Source organism: Hibiscus syriacus, unplaced genomic scaffold (assembly GCF_006381635.1).
Source record: "Hibiscus syriacus cultivar Baekdansim isolate YM2019G1 unplaced genomic scaffold, ASM638163v2 tig00111276_pilon, whole genome shotgun sequence".
Classification (NCBI taxonomy): domain Eukaryota; kingdom Viridiplantae; phylum Streptophyta; class Magnoliopsida; order Malvales; family Malvaceae; genus Hibiscus; species Hibiscus syriacus.
In genome coordinates this window covers 879973-903246 of record NW_024063043.1, presented here as the reverse complement: position 1 = coordinate 903246, position 23274 = coordinate 879973, and the positions used below count along the sequence as shown (strand labels likewise).

The window sequence follows — 23274 nt, the reverse complement described above, 5'->3', positions numbered from 1 at the left end:
TGCAACTCAACAATCGCTTGGTGCAATAACAGCGTCACCGCACACCATAAGTGAGACCCCTAAAAAAATTGCCTCAACAATACATGGTTGATCTCTTCGTCGACAAACGGAAGCCAAGAGTACTGTAAATATTAAACATCAAAGTTAGTATATATATATATATATAAAGTTAAAAAAGATTAAAAAATTTCTTATTTCATACCTCGAATCGACCGGCGATGTCGATCTTCATCGATATATCTCGTGCAGTGGCACCCCGCCGACTTTGTCTTCGATATTTTATGACGACATCTAAAATGTTTAAAAATAAATAAATTATTATAAACAAATAAAAATAAATAAATTTATGAAATTCAAAAAAAGTTTAATAAATGAAGTTAAAGAATTACCTTCCAGCCAACAGAAACTTGACCGAGACATCTAAAATCAGCTCAAAATCAGAAAGCAATACCAAGTTCAGGACTATAACAGTATCAGACAGACTGCTACATCGGCTTTTCAACCAGACGTTACAATTGTAGCCTTGCAAATCTCCCAGTACAGAAATGATAGAATCATCGAGCCTTAACTGTATTATGACACACAACGAAGTCTTCCAAAATTTACAGATACTAAGTGCGCACCAGATTACCGGATTTATCCGGTAATAATATCCCTCCAATCACTTGGAGAAGAAATGCTCGGGATGCGAAGCCTCGATAGACACAACAATCACTCCGAATTCAGACTCTAGCCACATTATCATTACGCAATAGCTCCCTTATGACGTCGGATGGTGGTCATTTTCCTAGAACCTTGTGGACCAACGTCAAGGGGTCGTACACATTCTGCCTCACTACGGGGGCTCCATTCACATGAACATTGAGTTGGTAAGCTACGTCTTCTAAAGTAATTGTCGCTTCACCACTCGGAAAATGAAATGTGTGCGTCTCAGGGTGCTAATGTTCGATCAGAGCCTCGATCAACGCTGGATAAACCTTGAAGCCGTGGAAAAATATAGCCAGAAATAGATCGGATTGATGCATATATGTCATCATTTACTGATGCGACTCTTTGGTTATCATCCCCAACTACGAACATTCCAGTTTTCATCTGGCTCGCGTTGGATTGACGAAATATGGACGTTATCCAGGCGCAACATATATTCTCATGTTGCCATTTTTCGAGATTTTCGTACAACGTATGTTTTTTCCCAACTTTTTAGGATTCAAGATTTAGTGAAAAACTAAAACCCCCAAACCCCTATTATAGCCTTACCCCAACGGCTATAAACGACTAGTTTTTTGAAATAATCGGCCGAACTCATCACCTAGTCACCTCGAGGTGATGAGTTCTAAGTGACCGTTGTTGTCTGTCTACTCGTTGAACAACGACTAGTTTGTTTTTCTAAATTCAAAGGAACTCGTCACCTCAACATGACGAGTTCGATCAATTTTTTTTTATTTTTAAAATTTGATTTTTTTAAAAATATATTTTTTAATGAACTCATTACTTTAACATGACTAGTTATTATAACGCCATTAAAATAATGGCCCACATAGGGCTCAATATATGTGAACCATTAAAAAAATAATATCATATGAAACTCGTCACCTCAAAATGAAGAGTTACGTTTGGACTGCAGTAAATGTCGTATTTTGCTAAATAAATTTTGGATAGACCCAATACCCTAAGGGTGCGTTTGGTTCACAGAAGTAAGATTACCAGTGGGAATAAGATTACCGGTGGGAATAAGATTACTGGAATGTTGTATTTTGTGTTTGGTTCGTTTAGCAGGAATGTAAAATTACAGTGTTTGGTTAAAGGAATAAAATATTATTAGAATGTATATTTTACCAAATTGTCCTTATTATATAATTGTTTTTTAACAAGTTGAATTCTACTATAATATTACTATAATTAATTTATATATTTTCTTTAAAACTTTTAAATTCATAAAATTTATATATATATTTTTACAAAATTAAAAAGATAAATATGTTTAATAAAAGAGTAAAATTTTATTTTAACACCTAAACTTCATATAAAATTCTAATTATGGACTTTTTTTTATAAATCTAAAATAGTTTAAGGATAAATTTGTAATTTAACATTCATAGAATTTTTATTATTCAACGACAGAAGACTGATATTTTTGAAAAATAATTAAGAGTATTTTAGTCTAAAACGCCGATAATCCAACAATACCTAAGGGAAGAGGGTAATCACATTCCCGGTAATATACCCCTAAAATACTACTGTTGGGAATAAAAGATTACCGGAGAATAGGATTACTGGCCAACCAAACAGGGGAATGACATTCCATTCCCCTGGTAATCTCATATTACCTGAACCAAACACCCCTAAATATTTTCCCCGCATGGGGTATTGAAAAAAAAACACATCATACCACCGAATATCGCACATTCCACACAATATGCATCAACATCTCCTCGTACGCTAGCACTTTTCCACCCTCGCCTGCTAACTTGCGCCAGATGGCTTGATCAAAACCTAGCTTCCTCTCCCTATTGTTTGTCGTTTTCTGAAGACTAGTGTCGAGATTTTCAAGTGGCTTCTGGCGGTTCTCCAAGTTTTTGTTCTCCCCCTAATTTATTTGATATATTTTTCAAGCGACAAGTTTGGAACTTTTACCCTAAAACTTTGGAGTTTTATGTAGTTTCAGCTGAAGAAAAAAAAAAGAAACGAGAGAAACTCATCTTGGGAAACGTGTTAGAATAATTTTATTTAGTGGTTTGTAAAATTGGGTTATTGAAACATCAATAAGCAATATATGTTAAGGGTTAATGATTTGATTGGTTCATGTTGTCATTTGTTGTAAATGGGAAATGTGGAAATACTAAAATGGCTTAAACGATTACCGTTGGCACCTGAATTTCGGCCGACAGATACTGAGTTTGCTGACCCCATTGCATATATATCAAAGATTAAAAAAGAATATGATTTGTATGGTATATGTAAGATTATTTCACTATTTCTAAAACCATCGAAAAAGTATGTTTTTAACAATTAGTATAAGTCGTTGTCCAAGTGTCCAGAATTAGGAAGTGATGTGAATGTTGGTTCTGTTTCAAGTTTTGGGGATAATGGTGGTGATGAGGGGGAAAGGAGGGTGGTGTTTACGACTCGACATCAGGAGTTGGGACAAAGTAGGAGGAGAATGAAAGGGGTGACTAATAGTCCACACCGCTGTGTGTAGAAGCAGCTGTGGTAAAGTGATGAGATTTATACATTAGAGCAGTTTGAATCCAAGTCTAAGACATTGGCCAAGAGTTTATTGGGTGTGCTTAAGGAAGTATCACAATTTCACATCGAGGCATTATTTTGGAATGCTACTTCAGAAAAGTATGTATATGTGGAATATGCTAATGATGTTCCCATATCAGGTTTTGGGGAATTAAACGGTCAATTTATGTATTTCTATAGGAGAATGAGGAAGAGGATGTCATACAGGAGGAAAAACTCTGAATGCAAGAAATATGAGATTGACACTGTAAATAACTCACACAGGGATGATATTAAATATACTTCCGCTAAAATTAACCTAGATTCATTTATAGAAACACCCAAGTCATCAACGACATTGTCAACCATGGTATTAGATGGAAATTCTCATTCTAAAAGAAAGAATGTAAATACTGGCAATGATATGGAATATTCCTCTGGTTGGAAGCTTTCAAATAGTCCTTGGAATCTTCAAGTGATTGCTCGCTTACACGTTTTATGCCTGATGATATTCCTGGTGTTACTTCTCCCATGGTTTATCTTGGCATGTTGTTTAGCTGGTTTGCATGGCATGTTGAAGATCATGAGCTTAATAGCATGAATTTTCTTCACACTGGTGTTATGACCCTAGGAGATTAGAGAAGAAAATTAGACGAAGAATGGAGAGAATTGAGATTAAAGAAAAGAAGAAAAGGGATTCAAGAAAGCTGAGAATTCATTCATTCATTTCATAAGCCTCCCATGCTCTACAAGCAGGTAATTTATTTAGTTACACTTGTAGTACTGCGAATCTAGCTATGCCAGCTGGCATTTACAATAACAGACTCATAACAGAATGGTTTTGTTTTATTTCTTATTTTCAGCAGGTATTGGCCAACTGGTCTGGCCCTTTCCAGCGTTACTTGAGTCTTCCCAACCTGCTCCAGCTCTTCGGGTAATATCCTCACCTGACCATTATATGTTTTAATTCCCAATTCGTATTTCTTAATCCCTAATTCATTTTCTGAATCCCCAATTTCCTTCGCTGCTTTGTTCTTCTCCTCCTCTCTCTCAACCGTGACAATTCCTCCCCCTTTAGACGATCCTTGTCCCCAAGGATCAAAGTATTGAATTTGTGATAGCAAGACCACAAAATCCTTCCAAGTTGTAAAAGAAGAAAGTCCATCCCAACTAATTAGCCATTGCTTGTAACCAACAACACTCAATATCACATGGATAAAATGATCTCTAGGATGCACCCTCGAAACATGTCCTAATTTCATCAATTCAGCATTGGCTAAAATCTCTTGTGCAGTCCATTCATGCAACGTATTCGCATTGTTCTTTAACTCAGTAGCCAAAACCGCACCTCTTTGAGTCTCCAACTTCTGCCTCCAATTAACACCAAAGTACTTGGAATGAAACTAATTAAGTGCATTCAAAGTAAGGAAAGACTTCTGGTTATTAACATCAACAACACTCTGAATCTCACATCGAGCATCTAACTACATATCATTATCAAACTTCCACCTTCTATACCTATCAACAGAATCCACTTCGTCGACTTCATTGACAAACGAATTTAGCTCATCGAAACTAACCTTATTGCCATGCCTAACTAAAACCTGTTGTGAAAACTTCTGATTTATATCATTTTTCTCTTCTGAAAGTTGGGACAAATCATCCTTTGTAATAGCCAATGAGTCTTCAAGTAATTTCATAGTTGGTTGGGTCTCTGTTAACTTGCCAACCAGGATGCTAGCCTCTTCCTTTACTTCCCTCAACTCTCGTTCAATATGTGTCTTGGTAGACTGACAATAATCAATTATCGTTTAGGCCTCTGCTAGCTTTCCAGCCATAGTACTAGCCTTCTATTTTACTTACCTCAACTCTTGTACGACATTCCTCAGACAACCCACCTCAGCAGTCTCATCAAGCCGATTCTCAAATTGAAAAAAAAATTACAATAAGGAATTCATTACTATTAATCCTGATGTCCTCTACGCGAAGAGTTTCCCAATTTTGAGCTGTCATAGCCTTGTACTGAAATGGAACAATAAAGAGCTTGCAATAATTTCCCAAGCAACGACATGTTACCTCAATCCTTTGTTTTGGTTGGAAACCACATTTGGGAAGCACGATTCCAGTTATGCATAGCTTAGGAGGCCTACCAGGTCTCTTCGAGAGATGTTGAATAAAAATAGGCCACTGAAAACTATATAGGATACTGAAATCTACAATATGAAGGGAACTTGTGTTCCCAACCATGTGGTAAATCATTTTGTCTCCATACATAATTGGTAGCTTCTTAAACTGATAAGCACTAAGGTATCCTTTGTAAGACTTCAACATATCATCAAATGTTGTCTTCTTGGAAACTAGAGATGCATAAAAATTTTGTATTACAGTTTCACTACCATCCAAGCATGCCTCAAGGTCATTCACAAATACTTGAGCCAACCTCTGAGTTCCATTACCGAGAGAAGTAGAGTTATATTTAGTCTACTTTAGTATGTTATACACATAAGAACCAATCTCGCTATGTGTAGTATAGCAACTTATAAACCCCCACATATGTATAGCCTGAAGGAATTCATTTCTGTATATAACCCGCCATTTTGTAGCGAGCAGAACAATTATTGGTCTACAGAATAAACTAATTTCTCTTTTAGGCACACTCAAACTCCTATCAATTTGAACCATCTTCCATCTCATCAACAAAAGTCAAAACAAAAAAGGATCATCGATTTTAACATATTTGTTGACATCCCTAAACATCTTGGAACAATTTTCTCTAAAAGCGGATGAAACTAGATAGTTGGAATTATTTGAGTTACCCAGAGAAAAATCAACTATAAAGGGCGTAAAAGTAGCAATTTGAACTGATATAGGCAAACTTGTCTTCTCAAATAGTGGAAAAACTATTAAGGGTTGCTTCACATGGCATTTATGCTGCAGGAGCTCAACAGCAAGAACATTTGAAGGGGCAGTTGCCATTGAAATGATGTATGCTCTAAAGTTGTCTGCTAGAAGCTCTACCAAGACACTAAATGTATCCAAAACATCAATAATTTCTTCTGTTTTAGGAAGATTAACACCAAACAACGAACACTTTCCACTTAGTTCATATAGTAGCCATTTCTGTCTTTGTTCTTCAGACCACTCACGGTAGAGACTGATTTCCAAGTGTTGGGTAATGGCTTCTAACATATTTGTATGGAGGTTAGACTCTTGACGATTGTTAAGTCTAACAAGTGACAACCCAAAAGTTGAAACTTGCCTTAAGAAGTCAAGAAGACTTCCATTAGCAATTGACCGGTCACCACAAGAGCAAAGTGATCTATAATATAGTTCAAGAGGTTCCAGAAACTGCTCAATGTTGGTGAAAATTTCTTCATCAGAAATGTCAGAGATACCATGAGATAACATTTGGCGAAACCTTTCACTTGTCTGATACAACTTATCCCTAACATCACCAAGAATAACACAGTAGGGTTCATTTGGAGGAACTTGTTTGCAGAACTGTTGATGTTTTCTCGAGATTAGTTTAATAGATCGAACGAGACTGGTGTTCTGATGCAGCCTTGAATTTACCTTCATGGTACTAGTGATTGATGACATTGCATCAATTACTTTTGTTCGCATTTTATCAAACACTTGATACCCTTCATTTGTACCTTCGATTTCCACAGGTAACGACTCCGTTTTAGGGTTGTTTTGGTCTTGCTACATCGTCTTTCATATCAATAATCTTAGGATCTGTTCAAAATAACCCTTATTTTTTGCAATCCTTATCTCTAGGTACTACTGATCTTGCTTCACCAGCTTTGATAAGTCATCAATCTAGTTTTGAATTACAGAAATAGCAGAGGATTCATCCATTACTTTGCCAAGAGTGGTGGCTCTGATTACCAATTGTTATGACCCTAGGAGATTAGAGAAGAAAATTAGACGAAGAATGGAGAGAATTGAGATTAATGAAGAGAAGAAAAGGGATTCAAGAAAGCTGAGAATTCATTCATTCATTCATTTCATAAGCCTCCCATGCTCTACAAGCAGGTAATTTATTTAGTTACACTTGTAGTACTACGAATCTAGCTATGACAGCTGGAATTTACAGTAACAGACTCATAACAGAATGGTTTTGTTTCATTTCTTTTTTTCAGCAGGTATTGGCCAACTGGTCTGGCCCTTTCCAGCGTTACTTGAGTCTTCCCAACCTGCTCCAGCTCTTCGGGTAATATCCTCACCTGACCATTACATATTTTAATTCCTAATTTGCATTTCTCAATCCCTAATTCATTTTCTGAATCCCTAATGTCCTTCGCTACTTCGTGCTTCTCCTCCTCTCTCCCAACCGTGACAACTGGCTCTTCAAAGACTTGGTATGCTATTTCTGGAGATCATGCATTTGCTTTTGAGGAAGTTATCCACAGTGAGGGTTATGGTGGTAACATTGACCGCTTAGGTACGATAATTTTTGTCATCATATGTTGTGTATTATATTGGGGTGCATTTAAAAGCTTGCATGATTTTATTTCATGGATTATGGATTATAATAAATATTTTGTTGGACTCTCTAATCTGGAATTGCTTCAATTTATCGCTCACCATTAGTAGAACATATGAAGGCTTATGAAAATGTGGTTTTGCTAATTCTAGGATGTAACATCCGCAATACTGAGTTAGTGACCAAATTGTAAAGTTTCAGAATTTGGTGACTAAAGTATAAGAATGAAATAGTTCAATGATTATTGGATATATATGATGAAGGTTATTTAGTAATTATTAAAGGAAATAAAGGGCAAAAGGGTCAATTGACCAATAAATGAATTAAAAATGGGATTGGTAAGGATAAATGCACATGGAAAGGGAGAGAATTCTCCAGCGTTCTCTTCTCATTTCTTCTTCTTCTTCACGTGGAAGCCAAGAGCCAAAGGTAAGTTTCTTTGTTTATAATTGAATTGTTGATTTTTAAGGTTGGGTTTTAATTATTAGATGATAACTAAGCTTAAAGAAAGCTTAAATCATCTTAAAAGCAAAGGATGATGGAGTTAGGAGAGGTTAAAGATTTAGAGTTTACAAATGAAATCTTGGAATAAAGTTCATTTCTTAAATTGGAAGTTAAATTTGACTTGTCAATGGTTAAATTAAGAGATATGAAGTGATAGAATGGGTTTTAGAACATGTTGGAAATTTAGTGTGATTCTTGAATGCCATGTAAATGATAGAATTTTGAGTTTAAAGAAGTGATTATGGAGTAGAAATGAGTTTAAGTATGTGTATGAAAATTAGGAATATTAAAGGGAGTGAAGTATGAAGTGTTGAGCTGAAAATGAAGTGATTTTCGAGCTAAAAATATGATTTCTGGGCAAGGGGAATCGGTACCCATTCAAGGGGAACCGATACCCCTTCAAACGAACAAAAATTTCCAAATGTCATGAGGGAATCGATACCCCCTTAGTAGGGAACCGATTCCCCCTAAAGGAAAAATGTGAATATTGGTTTAATAAGTTTGTTTAAGTTGTTAGTATCCAATTACAAGGTGTAGGTATCTAATGATTGCCTCAAAATGTACATTTATGTAGATTCTGCGCGTAAAGCAATTCCGGAACATTTGACAAGTAAGATCGATCAAGGGAAAGATAAGAGATGGGAATTGACTAGTGAGACCAAGGTGAGTGCATACTAGTGATATGTAGTGTTTAATGGAAATAAGACTTACGATGAGTCTATTTCCTAGAGTAATATGTATGAAGTCATGGACATGATTATGTGTTGTTATAATTATATGTGATTATCTGTATTACATTGATTGTATGTATTCATGACTAAAGATAATGATATGCTTTGTATATGTTATGTGATTAGGAATAGGTAGAAAGGAAACAAATAATGATATAAGAATCTATTATAAGATATATGATATGAAAATATGATAGTGAGCTATGTGAAAGAACTATGAGATATATGAGTTATATAGAAAATATATGTGAACAAGATATGACATCTATGTTTATATGAAACAATGCAAGGTGATATGAGCTATGTGAGATATGAATATAAAATCATATGAGAAGTGAAAAGAATTACATGAAAATAGACTAAGTGATTACATGTATATGTGAAAGAAGCTATATGATACGATCTATATGATTACATCCAACATATGATATTAGATATATGTTTACACATACATGTGGTATGTGACAGAAGAGAAGGAACATGTGATTATGAGATCAATGATTACACGTACATGTGATACGTGACTGAAAAGAAAAGATATGTGTTTATAAGAGAAAGAATATGAATAAGTAATGTGAACTGTTATAAATGATAATGCCCATGTTATGTGATATGAGAGCTAGGGGTATAGTTGGCATACCAAGGGTCGAGGGTTTACCTATGTTCTTCGGGACATATGAACTGTTTACCTATGTTCTTTGGGACATATGGATTGTTTACCTATGTTCTTCGGGACATATGGACTGTTTACCTATGTTCTTCGGGACATATTGACTGTTTACCTATGTTCTTCGGGACATATGGACTGATTACCTAGGTTCTTTGGAATCTATGGACTGGTCCTTCGGGACACTGATCGAGCTGTGGTGACAGCATATGTGTGCACAACCTCAATGTACTCACATACCTTAAGTTCTCACTAGTGTACATGGGCTGATTAAATTGATTAAACAAGCATACTGAATGTGATATGCATATGATGGGTTTATAAGTGGTTTGAAATGTGTTACATGAACCATATGATGTTATGTGTGTTTCTTAATGATAATGATGGTATATGTTTATGTATGCTTTATGTTATATGAAATATATATGTTTTATATGCCTCACTAAGTCATCGACTTAGCGTGTGATTGTTTCACACGTAGGTTTGGAAAGGGAAAAGAAAAGTAAAGAGGAACAAGACATGTCAGTTCTCCTTACCGAATGTCAGATCAGAAGAGAGGTGAATAATATGTATTTTTTGTATATAAAGTTCTAGTTGGCATGTAATCAAAAGAATATATTGTATAAGCTCTGAATAATTTTGTAAATGTTTTGAATAATTTAAATGTTATAAAAGTTTTTAAATTACTCACTATTTTATACGAATAAATTTTTGAAAAGTCAATATGACACTTCAGACTCGTATTCTGGTCGGATACGGGTTGGGGGTGTTACATTTAATGGTATCAGAGCTAAGGTTTAGCCGATTCTCGGCATAAACCAAAGTCCAAAAATGGTTGTCCCTTTTTTCCCATATGTATGGGGTAAGGGGGAGGTAAGATAGTAGGCTGCCCCCAACACCAGGTTGAGAGCAGCTTCCGTAGGAGACCTCCAAATTATGAAATGCCCTCCGTGGGACTTGATCCCACGACCTCAAGGTTTAGAACCTCGTGCTCTACCAACTGAGCTGGATGGTCATTTCTTAAGAATAGTTTAATACAGTAGAAATCCGATCGTGATAATTTTGAAGTAAGTGAAAGGTGATATTCCTAATTGTGATAGATATTCACCTGCCCTGGCCAGGCAGGATGAAGAGCGGACACCTCAGGAAATGCCTAGTAAGATCAAAAGTTGATTTCAGAAAGCTGAAATCATATCTGAATAATGATAGAAAGTTTTCATTATTTTGAATCGGAAACACAATATAGAGTAGTTTTGTTATTATGTGGATAAGATGGAATATGGTGAACGAGTGTCACCATAAGAATGTTAAAAATATCTAATGACGTGGTGAGTACTTATAGAAGAACTCAAGGATAAGTGCATCAGTGACAAGTGTATAAGATGTATAAAGTCAGAGCTTATGAGTTTGAAATGAAGTGATAGTATTGAGCATAAACAAGAGTATGTTTATGATAAGGGTTTGCAGTTAAGATGGAAAGAGTTAGAGTTGGCTAACCAAAGTATGTGATAAAAATGTACTGGAATTATAAGATTATAAGATATTGTCAGGATATGATAACCAAATCTGAAATGGATCTGGATAAAGTTGCATATTTGGATCATAGTAATGTGGTATAGTAAAGGAAAAGGAAGTAAGAATTTGTATATTTGAGTAAAGCTGAGGATTAATAAGAAGAGTTTGAGAATGTGTATATCGATGATCAGATTATAGGAGACATGAAGTCAGAATGTTGAGTTTGAGCAAAAGAAATTTCAGGATGTATGAGAATAGAGGTGAATTTGATAAGTTGAGTAAGCGAATTTTGAGATAATTTAGATTGGAAAGGATGTATATGATTGGTATAATAGGGCTTGTGCCCTAGATTGAACAAAAGTTATTATCTAGCTGTCAGAGTAAAGGTGCTAGAGTTATAAGATTGGAGGAAAGATAAAGTGGAGTTAATCAAATATGATATGAATCTGGATGTGGTTATGTATCTTGATCATACATATATGATGTAGGCAAAGAGATAAGCATTGGTATGTTTTAAAAAGTGGCTTTAAAGAAGAAAATACAAATACAAGAGATGATAAAGAATAAAGTTCGGTATAAGAAATAGGGATATCAAAGTTATGAGGATGCAATGAAGATTGTTACACAGAGATGAATATAGGTGATAAGACAAGAGTATGTGAACATGAAAGGAAAGATATGATTTGTGTATAAGGAATAAATAAAGGAAGAATGGAATAAAGAAATGAAAAGGGATTAAGTTAAAGGATCAAATACGATAAAGGTTATATGAAATGTAGATGATAATTTTGATATAGAAGTATGAAAAGTGTGTAAGGTTATGTGAATAGATTCTTTAAAAGGGTATGTTGAATCATATTTAAAGAAGATTTAAGGTCGTGTTTTGGTTAAATGATGATGGAAAATGAATTTGGTTAGAGATGGATTTAGGTTGTTGATTGATGAAAATGGATTGAAGTTACTGGTTGCTATTTAAATGATAAGTGACATGATATGAATATATATATATATATATATATATATATAAAGGAAAATAGTAATTGAAAAGCTAAAGGATTTAAAAGTAAGTTTCTGATGATGACAAGAAAGATTAATTAAATGAAGCAACATGAGAACTTTAGAAGATATGTTTCTATCAAGATGTCCAGTGAAAATTCGAGGACGAATTTTCTTAAAAAGGAGGGGAGATTTGTAACATCCGCAATACCGGGTTAGTGACCAAATTGTAAAGTTTCAGAATTTGGTGACTAAAGTATAAGAATGAAATAGTTCAATGATTATTGGATATATATGATGAAGGTTATTTAGTAATTATTAAAGGAAATAAAGGGCAAAAGGGTCAATTGACCTAGAAATGAATTAAAAATAGGATTGGTAAGGATAAATGCACGTGGAAAGGGAGAGAATTCTCCAGAGTTCTATTCTCCTTTCTTCTTCTTCTTCACGTGGAAGCCAAGAGCCAAAGGTAAGTTTCTTTGTTTATAATTGAATTGTTGATTTTTAAGGTTGGGTTTTAATTATTAGATGATAACTAAGCTTAATGAAAGCTTAAATCATCTTAAAAGCAAAGGATGGTGGAGTTAGGAGAGATTAAAGATTTAGAGTTTACAAATGAAATCTTGGAATAAAGTTTATTTCTTAAATTGGAAGTTAAATTTGACTTGTCAATGGTTAAATTAAGAGATATGAAGTGATAGAATGGGTTTTAGAACATGTTGGAAATTTAGTCTGATTCTTGAATGACATGTAAATGATAGAATTTTGAGTTTAAAGAAGTGATTATGGAGTAGAAATGAGTTTAAGTATGTGTATGAAAATTAGGAAAATAAAGGAAGAATGGAATAAAGAAATGAAAAGGGATTAAGTTAAAGGATCAAATACGATAAAGGTTATATGAAATGTAGATGATAATTTTGATATAGAAGTAAGAAAAGTGTGTAAGGTTATGTGAATAGATTCTTTAAAAGGGTATGTTGAATCATATTTAAAGAAGATTTAAGGTCGTGTTTTGGTTAAATGATGATGGAAAATGAATTTGGTTAGAGATGGATTTAGGTTGTTGATTGATGAAAATGGATTGAAGTTACTGGTTGCTGTTTAAATGATAAGTGACATGATATGAATATATATATATATATATATATATATATATATAAAGGAAAATAGTAATTGAAAAGCTAAAGGATTGAAAAGTAAGTTTCTGATGATGACAAGAAAGATTAATTAAATGAAGCAACATGAGAACTTTAGAAGATATGTTTCTATCAAGATGTCCAGTGAAAATTCGAGGACGAATTTTCTTAAAAAGGAGGGGAGATTTGTAACATCCGCAATACCGGGTTAGTGACCAAATTGTAAAGTTTCAGAATTTGGTGACTAAAGTATAAGAATGAAATAGTTCAATGATTATTGGATATATATGATGAAGGTTATTTAGTAATTATTAAAGGAAATAAAGGGCAAAAGGGTCAATTGACCAAGAAATGAATTAAAAATGGGATTGGTAAGGATAAATGCACGTGGAAAGGGAGAGAATTCTCCAGAGTTCTATTCTCCTTTCTTCTTCTTCTTCACGTGGAAGCCAAGAGCCAAAGGTAAGTTTCTTTGTTTATAATTGAATTGTTGATTTTTAAGGTTGGGTTTTAATTATTAGATGATAACTAAGCTTAATGAAAGCTTAAATCATCTTAAAAGCAAAGGATGGTGGAGTTAGGAGAGATTAAAGATTTAGAGTTTACAAATGAAATCTTGGAATAAAGTTTATTTCTTAAATTGGAAGTTAAATTTGACTTGTCAATGGTTAAATTAAGAGATATGAAGTGATAGAATGGGTTTTAGAACATGTTGGAAATTTAGTCTGATTCTTGAATGACATGTAAATGATAGAATTTTGAGTTTAAAGAAGTGATTATGGAGTAGAAATGAGTTTAAGTATGTGTATGAAAATTAGGAATATTAAAGGGAGTGAAGTATGAAGTGTTGAGCTGAAAATGAAGTGATTTTCGAGCTAAAAATATGATTTCTGGGCAAGGGGAATCGGTACCCATTCAAGGGGAACCGATACCCCTTCAAACGAACAAAAATTTCCAGAATGTCATGAGGGAATCGATACCCCCTTAGTAGGGAACTGATTCCCCCTAAAGGAAAAATGTGAATATTGATTTAATAAGTTTGTTTAAGTTGTTAGTATCCAATTACAAGGTGTAGGTATCTAATGATTGCCTCAAAATGTACATTTATGTAGATTTTGCGCGTAAAGCAATTCCGGAACATTTGACAAGTAAGATCGATCAAGGAAAAGATAAGAGATGGGAATTGACTAGTGAGACCAAGGTGAGTGCATACTAGTGATATGTAGTGTTTAATAGAAATAAGACTTGCGATGAGTCTATTTCCTAGAGTAATATGTATGAAGTCATGATTATGTGTTGTTATAATTATATGTGATTATCTGTATTACATTGATTGTATATATGCATGACTAAAGATAATGATATGCTTTGTATATGTTATGTGATTAGGAATAGGTAGAAAGGAAACAAATGATGATATAAGAATCTATTATAAGATATATGATATGAAAATATGATAGTGAGCTATGTGAAAGAACTATGAGATATATGAGTTATATAGAAAATATATGTGAACAGGATATGACATCTATGTTTATATGAAACAATGCAAGGTGATATGAGCTATGTGAGATATGAATATAAAATCATATGAGAAGTGAAAAAAATTACATGAAAATAGACTAAGTGATTACATGTATATGTGAAAGAAGCTATACGATATGATCTATGTGATTACGTGCAACATATGATATTAGATATATGTTTACACATACATGTGGTATGTGACAGAAGAGAATGAACATGTGATTATGAGATCAATGATTACACGTACATGTGATATGTGACTGAAAAGAAAAGATATGTGTTTATAAGAGAAAGAATATGAATAAGTAATGTGAACTGTTATAAATGATAATGCCCATGTTATGTGATATGAGAGCTAGGGGTATAGTTGGCATGCCAAGGGTCGAGGGTTTACCTATGTTCTTTGGGACATATGGATTGTTTACCTATGTTCTTCGGGACATATGGACTGTTTACCTATGTTCTTCGGGACATATTGACTGTTTACCTATGTTCTTCGGGACATATGGACTGATTACCTAGGTTCTTTGGAATCTATGGACTGGTCCTTCGGGACACTGATCGAGCTATGGTGACAGCATATGTGTGCACAACCTCAATGTACTCACATACCTTAAGTTCTCACTAGTGTACATGGGCTGATTAAATTGATTAAACAAGCATACTGAATGTGATATGCATATGATGGGTTTATAAGTGGTTTGAAATGTGTTACATGAACCATATGATGTTATGTGTGTTTCTTAATGATAATGATGGTATATGTTTATGTATGCTTTATGTTATATGAAATATTATATATTTTATATGCCTCACTAAGTCATCAACTTAGCGTATGATTGTTTCACACGTAGGTTTGGAAAGCGAAAAGAAAAGTAAAGAGGAACAAGACAGGCCAGTTCTCCTTACCGAATGTCAGATCAGAAGAGAGGTGAATAATATGTATTTTTGTATATAAAGTTCTAGTTGGCATGTAATCAAAAGAATATATTGTATAAGCTCTGAATAATTTTGTAAATGTTTTGAATAATTTAAATGTTATAAAAGTTTTTAAATTACTCACTATTTTATACGAATAAATTTTCGAAAAGTCAATGTGACACTTCAGACTCGTATCCTGGTCGGATACGGGTTGGGGGTGTTACATAGGATGTTTTAGACTTTTCCTCCCTGGACTGGAACATTTGACATCCATCAGACTTAGTTAATTATTGCAACTTTTATGCATTTCTTGTAACTCAGTTTCTGTATCCTTTCTTGCCAGTTGCTCTGTCATTAGTGGGTGAGAAGACAACTCTTTTATTACCTGAGTTGATTGTTGCATCTGGCATTCCTTGTTGTAGGTGAGTTGATGTTATTCTTTTAATTGTATCTCTAATCTCCCTTCATCCCATAATGATATTGAACTTGCAGGTGTGAGGATGTTAACATCCCAATATCAAAGAACTTTTGAGGCTTGTCGAGTCTGCCTTTTGGCGCTTTCTTCCGAACATTTGAAGTAATACTTATGTTTATTCTGTTGTTTCTTCAGGTTAATACAGAATCCTAGTGAATTTGTTATAACTTTTCCGAGAGCCTACCATGTAAGATTCAACCATGGTAATTTCTTTATAGTTGATTTTCAGGTTTATGATAATTTCATTGATTGTCTATCTCCTGAATGGGGGGATTTAATACCTGCAAATTTATGTTTTATTGACCATTAGAAGCACGATATAAAAAGGAAAACAATTCTCCCTCCCCTCTCCCTCTCTCTCTCTCTCTCTCTCTTTCTTTATTCTTTATAGGTACACATTCTAGCTTGACATGATCTTGTAATAATGCATAGTGAGGTTCTCATAGGGGTAATCTATCTGAAAATGATAGGAATGATGTAACAAATGTGTTCATATTTGTGAATTTTTTTGGCTCTATATGGCATTGATAAGTTTCACTTAGGGGTGTAAATGAGATATTGGTATTTACAAGCTATTCGAGTTTGAATCAATTTTTTTTTTGAATGATTCAATAATTAACGACAACTGCTCCTTTCCCCTTTCCATATCCTCAGTCGACAACTGTTCTTTCCCCAAACCATTCAGTCGTTCACCTCTTTCCCACATCCTCAGCCAACAGTCACTCTCTTCATTTCCCATAACTTCAGCCATTGTAGGGGTATTATTGTAATATGTCAGTTATAACATTGGGTATTCAAACCCATATTTTAATAAAATTTGAGACACTCTTTTCCTCCTTCCACTGATTATTTGTTCACCCTTTTGGGGGAATGGATAGTTAAGAATGGGTTTTTAACAAGGCCTCCTATTCTTATAAAAAACCTTCAACTCTAAAACTCCATGTACTTGCTCTCTTCAACAGTAAGAATATGAATTCTTAATCAAGTGGGAAACTCTAACATCAACATAACATTGTGTATTTAAATCGACTCTACATCAGATAAGTCTAGTGGTTGAGTCATTTCAATTTTTTTCCTCGTTTTCCCCCATTTTTGTCAGTTTTCCATTTCACATATGACACGTAATCTCTGGACTTTGCTTTCTAGGTAAAGTTCTGGGTTTTTTGTACATCTTTTCCCATTTGGGTATTTCATAAGATTTCTGTCGACACTTGTTTTCGTCCGAGTGTCGTTTTTATGTAATATATTTATTATATTAATATACGATTATCTGTTACTATTAATTTATTACAAGACCTGAAGGCCCAATTACAAAGCAAGATCCAGGCTCGATTACAACCAAACCTAAGCATATCCAAGCTAAACCCAGATCAACCGAAGCCCAACAGGCCCAAATTGGACTGAATGCAGCTAGGGTTTTCCTTGCTTCTCTAGCGTTGCTAGCAGCTCTCAATCGTCTAATCAAGTCGTATATCAACGATCCACAGATCATCCAGCAGAAACCCTAGGGTTTCATTACACCATAGGGCCTATTTCGGCCAACCCACAATTGACATGCCTCTACTGCCTCACTATACCTCTCCTGAAGGCTCCAGAAGAGTAATAAGGACCGCACAATACATCGGTCTATGGTGATTCACCACCGTAGGTCCGGTGACTGACCAAAATATCATCATTTCGGCCGAGTTTCTGAGGCCTATAAAAGGCCAAACCTACAAGCAAGAGGAAGAAAACAAATATTTATACGAAAAATAGAGAGACAGATGAGAGAGAAAGAAAACAGTGGGAGAACGAGAGAAAAACAAAGACAAAAACAGATAGTAAGGTTGAAACGAGGTACGAGCAACCAATAGCCAGCAACAAACCGAAAAGAAAATAAAGAGAAACTTACTGAGGAGTCCTCAACGTCGCCGAAAAGTTGACAAGCCGAAGGTAAACTTGTAGATCTAGGCCAATTTACCAACTTTTAGCAAAGAAAATGCTTGGATTCAGGTAGGGGTGCTACGATCTACGTTTTTAGAGAGTTTACAAATTTTCGGCCATCGTGGGTGGTGGTTGGCGGCGGCTATCGGTGCCGGCGATAGGCTGCTCCGATAGGCGAGCGGCTGGGAATGAAGTCCATCAGATGAGGGAATTTTAGAGAGAGTTGAGAGAGAAACATTTTGAGATAAATGAGGGAAATTGCCTTAATAGCCGAGTTAGGGCCTATTTATACCCTCTCCCATACAGCGTCGTTTTGGGGAAGGGGTTGTTGTGTAATTCGAAGATGGGTAAACCTCTCATATGGTCTCTGTAATTTGTAAACCTTTCATTTTGGTCCCGAAATCAGGTTTTTGCATATTTCAATTCAGTTTTCACATTTTGTTTTGTTATATTTTAGTCATTGTCAGTATACTTATATATATTTATGGTAAATATTTATTTGAGTCCCTATTATTTTAGTAATTTATATTTTAATCCCGTATTAATAATTTGGTTAAATTACATTACTAGTACCTATTTTTTATAATATTTCGATTTAGTGATGTTACTTTTGTTATTTTACAATTTAATCACCATATTTTGATATCTTTAATTTTTAATATTATTTTATTCTTATTTTAGTACCTAAAATACATAATATTTGCACTAGTAACCTAGTATTTTTTATATTTTCAAGTTTTAATCATTAAGTGTATTACATAAATTTGGGTTATTTTATTTTATACAATGAATTGTAAAATATCTCCTTAACTGATTAGGAAGATATTTTAAATAATTGTTGGTATAAAATAATATGCCTAATATTTTGTCGATATGATTATAAATTAAAATTCAATACAAATTTATTTATTTTATTACAAAGACATTAATTAATAAAGACCTGTACCAATTTTGGGTGTTGTGGGAGTGCTAATCATTCCCTACACGTAACTGACTCCCGAACTCATTTTCTGGTAAGCAGACCCTTGTTGTGTTAATTTAATATTATTCTCAGGAAATTTATTAAAATGACATAACATTTTGGTGACCAATCATAGCTTAATAAATGATTGGCGGCGACTCCTCAAAATGGTGTTTTAGCTGATTCAAGAAAGAAAAAACACTTACTTTTTCGAGACAGTTACACTTTGGTATACTATTTGTTTTTTTTGTCACCAAGCAGAGAAACGACTCGACAGCTTGGCGACTCTGCTTGGGATATTTTTAAAGAGAGTCAATCCACCAATTTATTAATTAATTGTCTTTGCAATAACATTATAAATTTGTGTTAATTTTGTTTTAATCTTTTAATTATTTTAATAATTATACTAACTTGTTTTTTATGTTTACAAATTTAATTAAAGTTTTTAGAATAAATTTACATGGTGTATATTATTTTATTTGTTTATGCTTTTCCTCACCCACTATGCACTGTATTTCATGACATGAGCTAAAACCCCGTTTTTATCATGTTTAGCTTGAATGAGAAACTGCTCCCTTGTATGGTTTTCACCTCTATATGGGATAGGGGACCATTCCTTGAGCTCACACCTTATGTTCCACGTGTGGTTTTCACCTCCGTATGGACATAAAGAAGTGTGTTCCTTCGAATTGAACTCAATATGAAAATCTGTAATGGACCATGATTGAGGGCTTAGCAGTCTAATGGGGCACCAACAAAGGACAATTTGTTGAATCTTCTTACCTTAGAGCCTACACTCAGCATATAGTGGACCTAGAACTTAAGTTTAGGTGAAGCCTAACCCAAGTGAGTCTCGTAAGGTTAGTACACGAGGAAAGCATGTTAGTATTTTTAATTTACTTAGCATTACTTTACTTTTCTAATAAATGCAAGCGAACTAGAGATCATGATGTTAGGTTATTTTACCAAACAAAGCATGGAACTAGAAAACATGAGGTTAGGATATATATATACTATGATAAATAAGATCATTTCTTTCCATTGATTGATACTAATCATTTTTTATTTTTCTGTAAATACATTTCATTTTGCTCTAACTTGTTTATATTAATTTCTTTTGATTGCATTGCATAATCATGGCATAATCAAAAGTTTTGATTCAAGAGTGGTCATCGATTGTTTTCATTATAGATAAAGGGTCTTATGACCAAGTGAACTATAATGCAGCTAAAAACTGGTATCTTGAAGAAGCTCTCAAAAAAGTTGAAAGCTATGTACCCAAAGATCCTGTTAGATTTGTACCAAAAGCATTTTATGGTAAGAGCATCAATAGAAGCATTCAGAAAGGAAAAAGTTTTTATGAAGCTCAAGTCTGTTTTTGGAAAAATGAAAACAATAAATTAAGCACGGAAGTTTAAGCCATGCTTAATGATTTTCGAAGAATCATTCAAGCCTTTGAAAATGCTGGCCTAGGAAATACCCCAGAAGAATGGATAATAGGGATCATTAAACTGAAAAATGATGCTGAGCAATGGAGAAAAAAATGAAAAGATACATGAAGAACAAGCAAGGAAATTTTCCTATGATTTACAAATTGCAGAATAAATGTACAATACAACCATTATCAATTTTGGAAAATGTCAAGATGAAAATCAGATATTGAAAAAGACTATAGCCAATATAGAAACTTCTTATCAATTCTACCAACGTGAAATTAATGCTAAACTAGAATCCACTAGAGCCATGAACCATACATTAACAAATATGGTAGAAGACTATGAAGATCTTGTACAAGAACTTCTTGAACACAAAGGCTCTCTTATTAAAGAAAATGAGAAATATTGTCTACAACTTCAGGAGATAGCAGATAAGATTCAGGAAAAAGACAATGACATGAAGACAATCTCTATCCAAGCAATCAATGTAGCCCACAAGATGGTAGAAGACTATGGAGATCTTGTACAAGAACTTATTGAACACAAAGGCTCTCTTATTAAAGAAAATGAGCAATATTATCTACAACTTCAGGAGAAAGCAGGTAAGATTCAGGAAAAAGACAATGACATGAAGACAGTCTCTATCCAAGAAATCAATGTAGCCCACAAGCTGGTAGACTTATGTGGTTTTACAAGGGAATTGAAACAGATGGACAACTCGACTCTGGAGCACAAATGGAAATTAAATTGGCTTTTTAAGGAGATAGAGAAGTTAGGAGTGAAAGTTATCCCTTATATGTAAAGTCTTGTATCAAAACTTTTGTGTTCAATGAAAGTTGTTTTAAGACGATCACTCTTAAATCATACTGTAACATCCTCAATAACGGGTTAGTGATCAAATTGTAAAGTTTCATAATTTGGTGACTAGAGTAGAACCATGGATTAGTTCAATGATTTATTTGGAAATAAATCATAAAAGTTGTTGGTAATTATTAAATGAAGTAAAGGGTAAAATGGTCAATTGACAAGGAAAGATATTTTATCCCCTTTATTAGGAGATTAACACGTGGGGGAGAGGAAGATGAAAACTCTTTTCTTCTTCACTTGTTTTCTTCTTCTCCAACGTGCCCAAACTAGGCAAAGGTGAGTTTCTTTATTTGTTGATTATTGGCTGAAATTTAAGGTTAAGTTTTGATTATTAGGTGATAATTAAGCATAAGAAGAGCTTAAATTATCTTGAAACAATAAGATGAAGAGAATAGATGGGATTAAAGAAAAGAGAGGAATAAGTGAAATCTTGAAAGAGGGTTCTTTAATGAGGTTTTAGAGTGAATTTGACTTGTCATCAATATAATTAACATGTATGAAGTATTAGAATTGGATTTGTAACATGTTAAAATTTGGGTATGATTCTTGAATTTCTTAAGGAGAATAGGATATGGAGGTTAAATAAGTGATTATTAAGTAGAAATGAGGGCAAATATGTATATGTAAGTAAGGAATATGAAAAGGGGTGAAATATGAAGCATTTGAGTTATATTAAATGGATTTTCAGGCTTAAAATATAAATTCTGGGCAAGGTGTATCGATGCACATTCAATGTGCATCGATGCACTCTTTAAAGAAGAAACATCGAATGCAAATGGTGCATCGATGCATAAGGAGTACATCGATGTATCCCTTTAAAATGAAAACATCAAAGGTAATTTGTGTATCGATGCATGGGTAGTGCATCGATGCACATGTTAAAGAATGCATCGATGCACAGTAGCATGCATCGATGCACTTCAAGGGGAAATTGAAATAGACATTTCTTCTGGTCTAAGAAATGATAGATTATATTATAACAATGGGATACTGATATGTATCAATGTATAATTATGTAGATATCGAACACGAACAAGTTCCAGGTTGTGTATCAAGTTAAGATTCGATCGAAAGAGAGGAAATCATAAAGTGGATTGAAACTTAGTGAGGCCAAGGTGAGTGCACATTATTTAGTATATGATGTTAAATAGAAAATAAGACTTATGATAAGTCTATTTCCAATAGCAAAATGCATGAATTCATAGAGGTATTTGTTTGTTATGATTTATATGTGTGCATGAGTATATGTGTTATTGATATGATTCTATGATCATAGGATGTAAACTATGTGATAAGTGATAAAGTGACTATATGGAATTATATGAGAATAAGAGATGATAATGATTAACATGTCATATGAAAACCAGAGAAGTGTTATAAGCAAAGTGACATATATATGATAAATGAATGATATGAAAAGTGAGATAAACAAAGTATGGTTGACATAGGGTAATATAAGAATAGCTCATAGGTTATATGATAAAGATGGAACCATATAGGAACATTAATTGAGAACTTGATAATAAGTCATAAAGTTATATGCATAGGTAATATAAGTTATAAGATGAGAATATATAGGAATATCAAATAAGTTATGAGATAAGTTATATGACATTGATATATAGGCTAGATGAAAGTATACACATGAATACATATATAAGTTTATATGTTATTTTATATGTTATGGGATATACCTATGAACATATGTGATGTGATATATGTTATGAGAAATGACCCATGTGACTAAGTGTGAATTAATATAAGTATGTGATATGAAGTTATGGGTATATGTGTCATATGTTATTATATGTGACATGATATATATGAGTTTTATATGATATAAAAGTGTATATGTGAAATAACATGATAGGTGATAAAACCGTGAGCCTATATGATTATGT

General features: G+C 33.8%; 1 pseudogene; it reads left to right on the top strand.

Annotated features, from left to right (window-relative positions):
* Positions 1–2753: 2753 nt before the first annotated feature.
* The window catches only part of LOC120157840, a 37177-nt pseudogene continuing 16656 nt past the window's right edge, over positions 2754–23274 (top strand).